Source organism: Papio anubis, chromosome 5, assembly GCF_008728515.1.
Source record: "Papio anubis isolate 15944 chromosome 5, Panubis1.0, whole genome shotgun sequence".
Taxonomy (NCBI): domain Eukaryota; kingdom Metazoa; phylum Chordata; class Mammalia; order Primates; family Cercopithecidae; genus Papio; species Papio anubis.
In genome coordinates, this window is record NC_044980.1 from 40,059,965 (window position 1) to 40,073,638 (window position 13,674).

The window sequence follows — 13,674 nt, forward strand, 5'->3', positions numbered from 1 at the left end:
AAGCTTAACCTTGTCTGATCTTGAATTTTGAGGAAATCAAATGACCTTAGCAAGGAGTAGACATTGTTCAAATAAATTACTTGAAATTTGTATTTACAGTTTTTAAAAAGTCAAATAATCTTAAAAACAGCAAACATCTTTCACCCAATGTACCTTAAGTTTTGATTCATCCTTCTCACATGGAATAGTGAACTATCTATCAGCCTATAAATTACCTGCACGTGGTCACTTGTTCTATTGGTCACTGCAAAAACTGTAAATGTTGGGGAACCAATTCCATGAGATGGCCATGGCTTATTTCCAAGTTTGGTCACTTTACACTCTTGTAAATGACATCATGCTTCAATTCAATCTCAATTACAAAAACAAAGACAAAAAATTATCCAGTCGTATACTCATATTACAATAGCTTTCTTCCTTAGGTTGTAGCAAAGAAAAGATAAAAACACTTTAGTCAAAATAAAAAAGTAAAACTAGTTATTTTACCACCTGATATATGTATGAGTAAAGAATCAAGTACGTTGAAAATCCCTCCATTTGAAGGAATGCTTTTCAGATAGTGGGTAAAGCTAATTTGTTTTGCAGCCTTCACCTTGTATTGGATGTTGAAACATATTACCTAGTTAATTAGATCTCTTCATAATATGATAATGTTTGTTTGCACACTGACTCCAAACAGCAGTCACGTATGAAGTTTGTCATAACCAAATGGATTACAGTACACAGAAAAGCAAAATTTCTAATAATCTCAATTTTTCTAAGTCAAAGAATGCCTCTCCATGTTTTCTAAGAATGGAAACAAAAGAGAAGGTTGAATGGAAACAAAAGAAAAGGTTGAATTTCACCCCAAAATTGGGAAATCAGTTATACAAGCCCTATCCATACAGATCTACACAGTCAAAAAATGAAACTTTTAAGATATCTTTTGAGTTATTCCAGAAGACACAAACTTCCTGCTCACTATGCACACCTAGAGGACCTCAAAGAGGAAGAAATAGTGAAATAAAAAGTCTTTTCTGTGGAGGCAGGAAGGAGGAAGCAGCACGTGCAATGAAAAGGCACAATGGTTTCAGGTGTTAAATTTCTCCTTGATCCTCATACCACAATAAAAATCTGAGCTCTTGCTGCATTTCAAATTACTTCGAGCAGTGTCTACCATCTTGGAGTAGCCTTTACAAATTGTTTGCTATGGTTTCATCCCTCTTTATTTTATCTGTTCATTTTTCCTGTCCTCCCTGCCCACCTTAATTCTCAATTCCAGGTTTGTGGAACATACTTTAGGAAAAGTGTATTTTGAGAGTAAAGAAGAAAGGAAAGAAGGAAGGAAAGAAGGGAAAGAGACAGAAAAAAAAAAGAAAAAGACGAAAAAAGAAAAAAGAGAAAGAATTTTCTTGCTCACTTATATATACACAGGATTTTTTTTTTTTTTGCCAGCAGTTTATCCTCCAAAGGAATGTGTCTTGCTTATCATATAATTCAGTATATCTTATTCAATAGAATTTTTTAATTAATTTTTTGTGTTTTCTAAAAACCTGTCAAAAACATAGAATTTGAAAGTATTTTGAATGCAGGAAAAAATCACCACATTCTGATGTAGTGGCATTGCTACTCAAAAAAAGAAAATCAATCTCATTAAAAATGAAGTGAAAGATAATAATAATTTTGGATTGATAAGTGACAATTAAATAAGTTTTAAACTACTGTTTATATTTGAAAATTTTAATTGTAAGATTGATTTTAAATATTTGAGATGCAACCCCAATCTTTCTGAATTTGTGATTTTTTAAAATTGAAATAGAAAGTTTTTGCAATGTTTAATTTGTGTGAAAAAGTTCTAAAAGATAAAAATAAGCAGGAGATGGGGGTAGGAAGATAAAACAGAACAACACAGTTGTATCTGGATTTGCATTGAGTCTCTATTGCAATTTCGTTTAAAAAAGAAACTAAAATGTAGACATTCTCAATCCGTTTTATCATACATAGGAGTTTCTCCCCAAAATGTACTCGTCTCTCTTAATTTTGTATGTCTTCAACATAACATTTATTAAATTTCGTTCTGAAACTGAGTCTTAAAAACTGAAATACTTTTAAAGAGAAATGTTTCTAGCTTAAATATTTCAGCATATAATAAGATTCCTGCTGAGAGCTCATAATAAGAAATATGAAACTAGTTACTCTGGACTTGGAATTTGATGTGATGAAGTATCTGCTGGTATTTCTTCAAGTCATAGATGCATAGTAAGTTTTCTACTTTTTTCGTCTCTTTTTTTAATTGGTGGGCATGCATATGAGGTTGGTGCTTCTTGAAATGGCCGGTTAAAAGATTTCCAGATGAAAGTTTACAAAGGCAGTAGTTTAGTTTTATAGGATATGGTTTTGGGTACATTTGTGATGGTACTTTTTATGATATGTGATTGCTGTGTGACAATGTCTTTGTGAAGTCAATGGAGATTTCACATTTGGAAAACAAACCTTTGTATAGTATCTTGTCATTACTAATTGAAGTGTAATTTTGTCAAATCTAACTTGTTCATGTTTTCATTTTCATTCATGCTGTTTCTCCTTACTCACAGTATCCATCTGTAGGACTGGTGTGTTTAAGACTAGGGAAGTTGCAGTTTGTTTGTTTGTTTGTTTGTTTGTGTGTTTGTGTGTTTGTTTATTTTGAGACAGAGTTTCTCTCTTGTTGCCCACGCTGGAGTGCAACGGTGCCATCTCAGCTTACCACAACCTCCACCTCCCAGGTTCAAGCGATTCTCCTGCCTCAGCCTCCTGAGTAGCTGGAATTTACAGGCATGCACCACCGTGCCCAGCTAATTTTTGTGTGTGTGTTTTTTGTACAGATGGGGTTTCTCCATGTTGGTCAGGCTGATCTCGAACTCCCGACCTCAGGTGATCCACCTGCCTCAGTCTCCCAAAGTGCTTACAGGCATGAGCCACTGCACCAGCAGTTGCAGCATTTTGTTTGTTTGTTTTGGGGGGTTTATTTGTTTGTTTGTTTTTACTGAACAATTCTGGATTTACTGAAGAGAAGGGATCTGAAAGCACTAATTACAAGTCTTGATATAATGTGTTTGAAATTCTGTGCCTCCAATATTTGCCATATGTCCTTTTTCTGAAGAAAGTTATGTGACTGAGTCACAAAGCTGGCGTATGTGTGTGTGTGTGGTGTGTGTGTGTGTTTGTGGTGTGTGTATGTTTGTGATGTGTGTGTGTGTGTTCAAGTTACTACTTCATTTGCCTAGGCAAATGAAAATTTAAAAAATAATCAGCTTGTGTTTTATACTTTATAATAGCCTTGTAGTGGATGAAAAGCAAAATATTCATCTGAATTACTTTTGAGGAAAAAAATTAAACTATAGGAAGCTCTGACTGCAACTCATGAATAACCTAGAAATCATTATCCATAACTGGATAATAAGCAGATACATTGAATAAAATAGTTCTTTCTCTTCAGAGGTGTTTAGATTTCCAGCTGAGAGTAGATTTTTCTCTACAGGACATTTGGAAATGTGTGGGGATAGCCCCAGGCTTTTAGTGGGTTCAGACCAGATGTATCAAATAATCCTCAATTTCTATGAGACATTCTGGTTTAAGGAAGAATTGACACATCATAATGCCAATAGCACCCCTATTGAAAGCTGATGGTGTCCGTATTCTTAATAGGTACGACATATGGGAGATATTAGGAAAACATAATGGATAATTTTATTCTTTTTAAGTGCAGCCTCAGGCCAATAACGTGAACTAATTAGGAAACAGAAACCTCCTCTTCCTAAAATTAGAGTTAAGGACCACTTGTAAGCAATTGGTAATTTAAATTTGCAGTATTCGTGCCAACGGGTTTATTGGATTTTTGTAAAGTGGTAATGTGCTGAAAACAGTTTAAATATTGTTGTAGGAAAATAGTGCTATTATCTCAAAAAAAAGAGATTATTTTTTGTAATTTCAAGGGCTCAAATTTGGAACAACTATGCAGTTTTTAATGGCATTGGACCTGACTTGAAAAATAGAATTTAAAATTGATATTAACATTGTCAAGAGCCTGGACATCATTGCTTATATTAACAATGGAATAAAATACAAGAGATTCTAGAAACCCATATACATTCACCAAGGAATGCAATGTAAAATAAGCCACGTGTTTAGTTCACACTTTGCCAGTTATTTTTACTCTTTGCTTCTCCATTAAGAAGAACTAAGGTTAGATTTATATCTTTTTTATAATTTCATTAAACATTTGATTTAATCATTTTGAATTTGAATAAGTAAATGTTTTCAAGTACATTAGAGCAAGATCCCCTAGAGGCAACACCAATTTATTACATTCTCTTTTTTAAAGCTTTTAAAATGAAACTTCTCATCTGTGACAGTGACCCAGAGTCCAGTTCATTATTAGTGAACTTAAAATCCATAAGCATGTTAGTTGGTCTCACTCTATATGTATGTGTCATATGGTTTGGCTCTGTGTCCCCACCCAAATCTCACCTTGAATTGTAATCCTAATAATCCCCACATGTCAAGGGTGGGACCAGATAAAGGTAATTGGATAATGGGGTAGTTCCCCAATGCTGTTCTCGTGATAATAAGTGAATCTCATGAGATCTCATGCTTTTATAAGTGTCTGGCATTTCCCCTGCTTGCACTCATTCTCTTTCCTGCCACCCTGTGAAGAGGTGCTTTCCACCATGATTATAAGTTTCCTGAGGCTTCCCTAGCTATGTGATACTGTGATTCAGTTAAACCTCTTTTCTTTGTAAATTACCCAGTCTCAGGTATTTCTTCATAGCAGCGTGAGAATCTCTAATACAACACATATAGATATGGTTACTTTCATTCAACAGGTCTTTCCCTCTAAGACCTGTTCAATATAAGTAAATTCTTTGAGAGCTTTCAAAAATATTTTTTTGCACCCAAACAGCATTAAAACACTTAAAGGACTGGGTTCCAAGGTCTGACATTTAGAAAAGGGCAGGTCGGCCTTCTAGTTTGAAGCTTTTATTATTAATATATAACCTTCTTATTTTCATTCAATGTGGTTTTCTCATATTTCAGCTAATAAAACCATTAAACAAAATCATGGAATTACTACAGTATAGAGACTTCAGCCAAAAAAAAAAAAAATGAATAAGTATCGGAATCCTTCTTCACTTCATATAGAATAAAGAAGTTTATAAGGAGTAAGGAAAGGATCCAGTTTCAGCTTTCTACTTATGGCGAGCCAATTTTCCCAGCACCATTTATTAAATAGGGAATCCTTTCCCCATTTCTTGTTTCTCTCAGGTTTGTCAAAGATCAGATGGCTGTAGATGTGTGGTATTATTTCTGAGGACTCTGTTCTGTTCCATTGGTCTATATCTCTGTTTTGGTACCAGTACCATGCTGTTTTGGTTACTGTAGCCTTGTAGTATAGTTTGAAATCAGGTAGCGTGATGCCTCCAGCTTTGTTCTTTTGACTTAGGATTGTCTTGGCAATGCGGGGTCTTTTTTGGTTCCATATGAACTTTAAAGCAGTTTTTTCCAATTCTGTGAAGAAACTCATTGGTAGCTTGATGGGGATGGCATTGAATCTATAAATTACCTTGGGCAGTATGGCCATTTTCACGATATTGATTCTTCCAATCCATGAGCATGGTATGTTCTTCCATTTGCTTCTGTCCTCTTTTATTTCACTGAGCAGTGGTTTGTAGTTCTCCTTGAAGAGGTCCTTTACATCCCTTGTAAGTTGGATTCCTTACTCCTTATACAAAAATTAATTCAAGATGGATTAGAGACTTAAATGTTAAATGTTTTCATGGTTAAATACCATAAAAACCCTAGAAGAAAACCTAGGTAGTACCATTCAGGACATAGGCATGGGCAAAGACTTCATGTCTAAAACACCAAAAGCAACAGCAGCAAAAACCAAAATTGACAAATGGGATCTCATTAAACTAAAGAGCTTCTGCACAGCAAAAGAAACTACCATCAGAGTGAACAGGCAACCTACAGAATGGGAGAAAATTTTTGCAATCTAGTCATCTGACAAAGGGCTAATATCCAGAACCTACAAAGAACTCAAACAAATTTACAAGAAAAAAACAAACAACCCCATCAAAAAGTGGGCAAAGGATATGAACAGACATTTCTCAAAAGAAGACATTCATACAGCCAACAGACACATGAAAAAATGCTCATCATTGCTGGCCATCAGAGAAATGCAAATCAAAACCACAATGAGATACCATCTCACACCAGTTAGAATGGCGATCATTAAAAAGTCAGGAAACAACAGGTGCTGAAGAGGATGTGGAGAAATAGGAACACTTTTACACTGTTGGTGGGATTGTAAACTAGTTCAACCATTATGGAAAACAGTATGGCGATTCCTCAAGGATCTAGAACTAGATGTACCATAAGATCCAGCCATCCCATTACTGGGTATATACCCAAAGGATGATAAATCATGCTGCTATAAAGACACATGCACAGGTATGTTTATTGCGGCACTATTCACAATAGCAAAGACTTGGAATCAACCCAAATGTCCATCAGTGGCAGACTGGATTAAGAAAATGTGGCACATATACACCATGGAATACTATGCAGCCATAAAAAAGGATGAGTTCATGTCCTTTGTAGGGACATGGATGCAGCTGGAAACCATCATTCTTAGCAAACTATCACAAGAACAGAAAACCAAACACCGCATGTTCTCACTTATAGGTGGGAACTGAACACTGAGATCACTTGGACTTGGGAAGGGGAACATCACACACCGGGGCCTATCAAGGGGAGGGGGCGGGGGGAGGGATTGCATTGGGAGTTATACCTGATGTAAATGACGAGTTGATGGGTGCTGACGAGTTGATGGGTGCAGCACACCAACATGGCAGAAGTATACATATGTAACAAACCTGCACGTTATGCTCATGTACCCTAGAACTTAAAGTATAATATTAAAAAAAAAAATAAAGAAGTTTATAAAATTTGACTTCACAAGTCACCTTTGGATCTTTAGATCTGTAGAGCAAAGCAATAACAATGACTTTCAGGTGTGTTTTACCTTTCCTCATAATACATTAACAAGAATTTTAAACCAACGTTTGGATAATACCAAGACTACGTTATTGTAGAATAATGAGAGAAATTAAAGCAATTTAATTTTTGCTTGTGAGGACCATGCCGGGTGGGATTTTTCTTTGTTGTTGGTGTTTTAAAGTCATAAAAAGTAAAGTTTTATGATTTGGTAGAAAAAAATGAGTTAATTATGTAAAAAGATTTTTTCTGTGTGAAATTTTAAATTTGATTTAAAAAATTTGTGCTGATGGTTGTTAAGCTTCTTTCAAGTAAATCATATCAAATACATGCATGTACATGGGGACAATCCAGAAAAGCAAGAAAATTGGATAACTAGCCAAAAAAATAAAAAGAGAAATATGTGGGTGGAATCTTCCTAATTCAGCATGAGGGGACTAAGAGGTAGTATATATGTCAGCCTTAGCTGGGAGAATAGATTGTTAACAACAGGGAGGGCAGAGTATGTGCCCACATAAAGCAGGTAGGTGAGTAGATGTGATATAGTTGTTTGTGGCTTTCCATTCTGATAGCTTCTATTTTCATAGTGGTAACCCTTCCTTAAACCTAAAGAAGCCTGAAGTCTACTCCCAAACACTTTATTCATCACGTGCAATAACCATGCAACCCAGCAGCCCTACTGCTCGGTGTGTACCCAAAAAAATATAAATCATTCTACCAGAAAGATACATGTACTCATATGTTCATCACAGCACTATTCACAATACCAATACATGGAATCTATCTAGATGCTCATTAACAGAATAAAGAAAATGTGGTATATATACACCATGGAAAGCTATGTAGCCATAAAAAAATGAAGTAATGTCTTTGCCCGCAACATGAATGCAACTGGAGGTCATTATCCTAAGTGAATTAATGCAGGAACAGAAAACCAAATACTGCATGTTTTCATTTATAAGTGGGAGCTAAACATTGGTTACACATGGACACAAAGATGGGAACAATAGGCACCAGAGCCTACTTGAGCGAGGAGAGTGGGAGGAGTGTAAAGGTCAAAAAACTACCTATGCTTACTATCTGGGTGACAAAATCATCTGTACACCGAACCCCAGTGAAATGCAAATTGCCAATGTAACAAGCCTGAACATGTAGTCCCTAAACCTAAAATAAAAGTTGAAAAATAAGAAATAAATAAATAAATAAATAAATAGATAAATAAATAAAAATAAACAAGAGTTGGAAGTACTCTCTGTGGCATTTTTAGTGTAAACAAAGATAAAAGCCTCATCCAAATTGCAGAAAGCCTACCTCATTCAGAAAACAAAACACCCCATTGGACTTGGGGATAGGAAGTGGGTTTGGGAACTTCCCACTAATATTGCACCATGAGGCAATTGTTCCGTTACCCATTTATAAAATGTGTTCCCTTTTATCAAGGAGCTGACTGGCCTTCAACTTCTCTAATAAGAGACTCAATCTGCTCATAAGGTACAGATGTTCCATAAAAAAGAAGGTTGGTTTGGAATATGATGTAGTTGGTAACATTATTGAGGTCATTAGGGGCAGGATATCATAACATAAAACCAGGCAAACTTTATACCAGAGAACTGAAAACCAATATTGAGAAACCCCTGTGTGATACAAAGATTAGTTGACATCAAAGCACAAAATTCCCTCACCAGTGGGGCCCTCTGATCTCAGTAACTGAATGAAAAGGTGGCGTTAAGGGAAGCTTAGCAGTCTGGGTGGTGCAGTCCAGCCTGAGGCCTGTGGAATCTGAGACTCTTAACCCCAAATTACATCTAACAGAACATTTGCTCTCACTGCACAGCAACCTCATGATGAGAGAAATTAAAGCAATATAATTTTTGCTTGTGAGGACCATGCCTGGTGGATTTTTTCTTTGTTGTTGTTATTTTTTAAGTAATAAAAAGTAAACTTCTTAAAAGTTGGGAATGTAACTCCCTACTTCCTTTCCATTAGCACATATCCACTCACAGATGCTTAAACATCTTTTCACAATGATTTTGCCTTACCTGGGAACTACTCCCTCTGTAGAGGCTGAACTATAAAGATAGGCTTTTTACAGTAATATAATCTCCTCATTGGACCACAGGTCAACTCCTGACCAAGCTGAACACTCAAATTCCCTTCTCTGGGAATTAAGAATTGGAACTGCCAATTTGTTTTTACTTTTGACAGACCCATAGCACATAAATTCAGTTGTGAAACATTGTCTTCCCTTCATAGACTGCATACAGCAAAAGCTAATCAGGGCAGGTACAAGAATGCATATGGTACTCAGAGAGAAGTGGAGATGTGCTGAGGCTTCACAGTTTCCCATTTCCTGATTAGAGTCCCTTCCCAAGGCTTGGCTTCATGACTGCCATTGATTCCAGAAGACACACTTGTACTGCTATATACATTTCCTACTAATAAGCCCTTGTCTCCATTACTTGCAGCCCAAAGAGTCGGATTTCCCTTCTACCAAGAATGTGAAAGAATGAAAGTGGATCCTGTGGAACCATGTTGAGACTCTTATCACTTTTTTTTTTTTTTAATGGAATCTCACTCTGTCTCCCAGGCTGGAGTACAGTGGCACAATCTCGGCTCACTGCAGCCTCTGCCTCCCAGGTTCAAGCAATTCTCATGCCTCAGTCTCCCGAGTAGCTGGGATTACAGGCACTCACCACCATGCCCGGCTAATTTTTGTATTTTAATAGAGACAGGGTTTCACCACATTGGTCAGGCTGGTCTTGAACTCCTGACCTCAAGTGATCTGCCCACCTCAGCCTCTCAAAGTGCTGGAATTGCAGGGATGAGCCACCATGCCTGGCCAAGACTCTTACCCTTTTTTAAAGATAATTTCTAGTTGGCCCCTCAAAGCATTTATTCTCTGGGAAGTTGATGTGGATGACCAGGAATGGGACATGAACACCTGTGCATTATACACCGGGTCTTCACCATTTCTTGCAAAATTTAAAGTGACACAATCCCTCTATACCTGCCTACTCATTTGCAAAATTATCTAGGAGACTAAAGTGCTTTCACTGAGATCCACAGTAGCCGAAGTCACATAAACTCTTGCAGCACTAGTCACTGTGTGCTTCCTGTAAATCTTGCTTTCTGGATTGCAACTGTTCTTCAGTTAAAAAATTATGAAGAAAAAATGTTGTCAAATTGATTAAAGTCTATTCCAACACTGTATTATGATTTCCTTGCTATAGGGAATTTCTTAACCTTTACATTGAGCTGAAATACACAGCGGTAATCTCTGATCAGATAATAATTAGAATAATTGTGAACGTTCTACAAACGGAGTTATCAAGGTTCTCTTCACTCTCCACTTGGTAGCTATATAATGAGGCTGGTGATATAATCTATAAGTAATATTTTAATTAAACCTAAGAAATGGAGGCTATAGATGTAGGTACTTCTGTAGAAACTCTATTTTACTAGCTAAGGAGAAGACAAAAATTACAAAACTATTCTTTCTTTTCTTTCTATCTTTCTTTCTTTCTTTCTTTCTTTCTTCCTTTCCTTTCCTTCTTTCTTTCTCTTTCTTTCTTTCTTTCTTTCTTTCTTTCTTTCTTTCTTTCTTTCTTTCTTTCTTTCTTCCTTCCTTCCTTCCTTCCTTCCTTTCTTTCTTTCTTTCTTTTTCTTCCTTCCTTCCTTCCTTCCTTCCTTCCTTTCCTTCCTTTCCTTCCTTTCCTTCCTTTCCTTCCTTTCCTTCTTTCCTTCTTTCCTTCTTTCCTTCTTTCCTTCTTTCTTTCTTTCTTTCTTTCTTTCTTTCTTTCTTTCTTTCTTTCTTTCTTTTCTTTCTTTGTTGAGACAGAATCTTGCTCTGTTGCTCAGGCTGGAGTGAAGTGGCGTGATCTCGGCTCACTTCAAGCTCCACCTCCAGGGTTCACAACATTCTCGTGCCTCAGCCTCCCAAGTAGCTGGGACTACAGGTGCCCACCACCACACCAGCTAATTTAATTTTTTGTATTTTTAGTAGAGATGGGATTTCACTGTGTTAGCCAGGATGGTCTGGATCTCCTGACCTCGTGATCCACCCACTTCGGCCTCCCAAAGTGCTGGGATTACAGACGTGAGCCACCATGCCCAGCCAAAACTGTTTTTTCTTTTCTATGTAATACTGGTTTCCTATGTATATTGCAGTCAGGGACTTACTTTTATACATAAATCATTCCTAGAAACATGTACTATTAATACATAAGGCCAACTGTGTGAAATTTGCCCATATTTGCAACTTTTAAGGTTGGGATCTAGACTTTGAGAACTTGGAATGTTATAAAATCCTAAATTACACATTGCCTTTTGGGCATAATTATCAATATATTTTTTCACTGTTGCATTCAATGTATTTTTTATAACTCAAAAACACCTTTAGGAAGCACTATCAATTTAATTACAGCTTTGGAGAAATAACAATAAAATACCATATTTTTAAAAAACACTTACTTTATTGTTGATGTTGATATAAACAATAGCACAAATTATCCGTACAATTACATTTCACTCTGGATCAAGAAGGTGTAACAAGGACAAGCCAAAATAACCTAAAAACAAGCTAAATAAAACAATGGTTTTTCAGCCATTGGACCCTACACACTGTAGAGCAGTGATTCCTGGGAGAGAGAAAACAAATTAGGTGGGTCCTACAATTGCCCTAGTTTACAGTCTTGATAAAAGTTTTTAGGCTTCAAGAAAAGGAGGAAAATCCCAAGTGGAGCCTGGGAGTCTCCCAGAGTTAAGAAAACAGAGTTGGGACTGAAGGACATACAGCCAACTAGAGTTCACAGGGCAGGGTAATAAAAAGGAGAGAGCTACACAGAGAGAGATTTATGAGATAAAAATTTGATGACGGCCCTTCTCCAGCCTTCGAATGACTATCAGTCATCTCACAGGTGTGAGGAAACCACCCGAGGCCCAGCAAAGAACCACCCAAGAGGTTGGATTACAGGTGCAAACCACAGAGCTCAGACAAGGTTAGGGATGTTTATATTCCTACCAGCCAGAAAGGAAAAACCCCATGCATAACATAAATGAAGAAAAGTACACCAAGTGACTTCATAATCAAATGCTTAAAACAATTACATGTCACTCTTAACATATAATTAGATTTCAATTCAAGCCCATGCCTTCTTCCCCTCTTCAAAAATATTTGAAGAGGTTTATTCTGAGCCAAATATGACTCAAATATGACTGACCATGGCCTAGAACACAGCCTCAAGAAGTTCTTAGAACATGTGCCTGAGGTGGTTGAGTTACAGCTTGGTTTTATACATTTTAGGGAGACAAAAGTTACAGGCAAAGACATAAATCAATAAACGTGAGATACATATTGATTCAGCCCACTCACATGCCAAAGGTGGAGTCAAAGATTTTCTGATTGGCAATTAGTTGAAAGAGTTAAGATAAGGGGGGCTGTGGAAGCCAAGGTTCTTGTTATGTAGATGAAGCCTCCAGGTAGTAAGCTTCAGAAAGAATAGATGGTAAATGTCTCTTATCAGAACTTAAAAGGTATCAAACTCTTAAATTTCCCCTGAATCAGGAAAAGACTGGGAAAGGGAAGGAGACTTTCTGCAGAAGGTAAAATTCTCCCAAATGAGATGGTTTTGCAGGGCCATTTCAAAATATATCAAAGAACTACATTTGGGGATAAAATACTTTTCTTTTCTTCAGGACCTGCTAACTGTCATAAGATGCTGTATCAAAATCAGGTTGGCGTTGGGTATCTTACTGCTACAAAGAGTCTGTCTTGTAGGTCTTATGGTCTCTATTTTAATGTTAGTGCTGGTCAGTTATGCCTCAACTCTAAAGGGAGGGGGTATAATAGGCATATCTGTCCTCCCCTCCCAGCATGGCCTGAATTAATTATTCTTTGAGATCATCTTGGCCAAGGTGGGGCCATCCATGCAGACTGGTGGAAGGCTAAGAATTTAATTTTTGGCTTACATCTTATTTCTGGAATCCCTACTAGACAAATGAAGTTAACATATTTCTTTGAATACACAATGCTCATGCTTTCCAATGCTTTAGGGAGGTCTATTTAGTTAAAATAGGGCCAAGTCTGAAAGTCAATCACAGAATATTTGCAAACCACCTTTAAATGGTCTTGGGTATCTGAATTTGCACATTACCTTAACAAATCTGTGCACACACATGTGGCCCAGGAATCTAGAAAAGACAGCCACACTGTAAAATCTTTTGCCATAAGGTTTACTTAGGATATGGATTTAGCTTCTTGTCTCTCTCCTTGAGTTTCATGCATTTACAGCCCCTTTATTTCCCAAGCTCATCTTTTCCCTTAAAAGAGACTTTACTTGCTTTTTGCTTCATGTTTCTAACCATAGATAAAATTTGCCTCTCCCATTTACCCAGCCTTGATGCAGAGACTCCAGCCCAGTAAAATCCCTGAACTGCCTAGTATCCCAGAATGAAAGGAAGGCACATACAGCCTAGTCTGTCCTACATTGCAGCTTCAAGAAGAGCATTTGCAAAAATGTATTTTATATTTGCCTAGTGTTTGTCATTGCTTAGTTCTCTAGCATCAGAACCCTTTTCTTAACTTGGGAGAAACTCCTTAGTGTAAGCATAAAGCTGAAAATGTGAACACCTAGGTCCCTGACCTAAGATTCAGCTGTT

The 13,674-nt window shown here is 36.9% G+C and overlaps 1 long non-coding RNA gene across 1 annotated transcript in view; it reads right to left on the reverse strand.

The window, feature by feature from the left end:
- Positions 1-286: 286 nt before the first annotated feature.
- LOC116274888 overlaps positions 287-13,674 on the reverse strand; it is a 53,811-nt gene continuing 40,423 nt past the window's right edge. Inside the window, exon 3 of the long non-coding RNA XR_004183700.1 lies at positions 287-352. This is a non-coding gene — a long non-coding RNA (uncharacterized LOC116274888). The remainder of the gene's footprint in view (positions 353-13,674) is intronic.